The 1942-nt window shown below is 41.2% G+C and overlaps 1 protein-coding gene across 1 annotated transcript in view; it reads right to left on the reverse strand.

The window, feature by feature from the left end:
• Positions 1-1942, reverse strand: part of TATDN2 (TatD DNase domain containing 2) — a 57784-nt gene that overhangs the window by 43792 nt on the left and 12050 nt on the right. The window lies entirely within an intron of this gene.

Genomic DNA, 1942 nt, shown 5'->3' on the forward strand with positions numbered 1-1942 from the left:
CCCATCTTCCTTCCGAGGAGTGGCTGGTGGGTTTGAACCACCAGCCTTCTGGTTAGCAGTCAAGTGCTTTAGCCACTATGCTACCAGAGCAGTCAATGTAGTGAGACTAAATATGTATGAAATGCTGTATGGAAAATGAATTTGCTCTGTAAATTTTCACCTAAGTCACAATTAAAATTTTTAAAAGTAAGGAAAACTCCTACAAAGTAAAGCAATAAATTGGCTAGAAAGAAAAAAGGTAATACAATTTAGAGGACAAGTCCAATATCCAAATAACAGAAGCACTAGAAAAAGAAAACAAAATATATGGAAAAGAAGCATCAGAAAAAATAATTCAAGAAATTTTCCTACAACTACACTACATGGGTTTCTAGACTACAGAGCCTATCGAACACCCAGTAATCATGTGAAGTACCAGATCTCTGGAATCAAAAAAGATTCTACAAGTTTCTAGAGAGAGAATTAAAAAAATAAAAATAAAAAATATATACATATACAAAGGATCAGGAATCAGAATAGCTTCAGACATCTCAACAACACTGGAAGACAGAGAAAGAGTGCCCCTTTGGAATTTTGATCGCTAAGAAAAATTATTTCCGACCTAGAATTCCGAAACTAGTCAAACCTGTAATCAAAGTGGAAGGTAAAATAAAGGCAAGTTTTCCCCAAAACATAGTTCCCATGTACCCTTTCTTTCTCAAAAGGGACTAGAAAAATCATTCCCCCAAAATGTGGGAGTAAACCAAGAAAGAAAAACATGGGAAGCCACAGAATATAGGAAACAAGACACAACAGAGGAGAGATATGAAAGGCAGCTAGCTGGTGAAGAGAGATTCCAGAAAGACCGCTGTCAGCCGCTCAATGGTGCAAACAGTTCCAATCAGAGCAGGACAACAGAGGGCTTCAGGAGTAGGCCTCCAAGGAAAAAACAAAAGGCACAGATTACTTATTTTGACAGTGTTGAGAAGAATGTTATGGGCCTGGCAGTCTAGGGATGAATTAGTGAAGGGTACAGAGAAACTTAAGAGAAATAACATGGCAATAATTAACTAATAAGGTTTTGTTTTTCTTTTTACAGTTTCTCCCAGTCATTTATTTATTTATTTATATTGTGATTTGGACGAAGATTTACAGAGCAAATTCACTTTCCATACAGCAGTTCACACACACTTTGTCTCATGACATTGACCACTGTTTACCACAATACAATAGCTCCCCTCCCACTTCCTCCCCATAGTTACCTCTTCCCAGTGTCCAGCCCTCCATGCACTCCTGCCCCGAGGTGTCTCCCTGTGCATATGCTGCCCTTCTTTCTCTCATGATTGTTCTCTCCAAGGAGTGTATTGACCTGAGGTAAATGTTTAACTCATATGCCTGTCTTTTGTTTGGCTGGAAACCACAGGTGTGGGTTAAATTCCAGACCTGAAGGGCAGCTAGGAGCCATAGTCTCAGCAGTTCCACCAGGCTCTATCAGACCAGCAAACCTGGTCCAACCCCCCCCCCTCTTTTTTTCCCCCAAATGATTTTGAGTTTTGTTCCATTGTTCTCCCTCTCTATCAAGGATCTCCTACATAGATCCCCTTCCATGTGGAAGACATTGGTAGCCAGGCACCATCTAGTTCTTCTGGTCTCATAGTCGTACAGGCTGCAGATTGGATGGTGTACTAGTTGCTAGGACTGTTTCCATGAATTTTGGTTTTCTTCATTCTTCTTTGCTCTAGACGAGGAGATCCATCATTGCATCTAGATGGCAGCTTGCTAGCTTTTAAGATCCCAGTCGCTACTCGCCAAAGTAGGAGATGAAACAATGTTTTGTATAGTATGTTATGCCAATCGAGCTTGATGTCGCCTGCGACTATGGTCCCAAGCCCACAGGTTCAACTACTCGGTCCCTCTGGGTAGCTGGCTGTGACCAAGCAGTGACCACAACCTTGCCCCTTGT

The sequence above is a fragment of the Orycteropus afer genome, unplaced genomic scaffold (genome assembly GCF_000298275.1).
Source record: "Orycteropus afer afer isolate SDZICR_OR568_19922 unplaced genomic scaffold, OryAfe1.0 scaffold00144, whole genome shotgun sequence".
NCBI lineage: Eukaryota > Metazoa > Chordata > Mammalia > Tubulidentata > Orycteropodidae > Orycteropus > Orycteropus afer.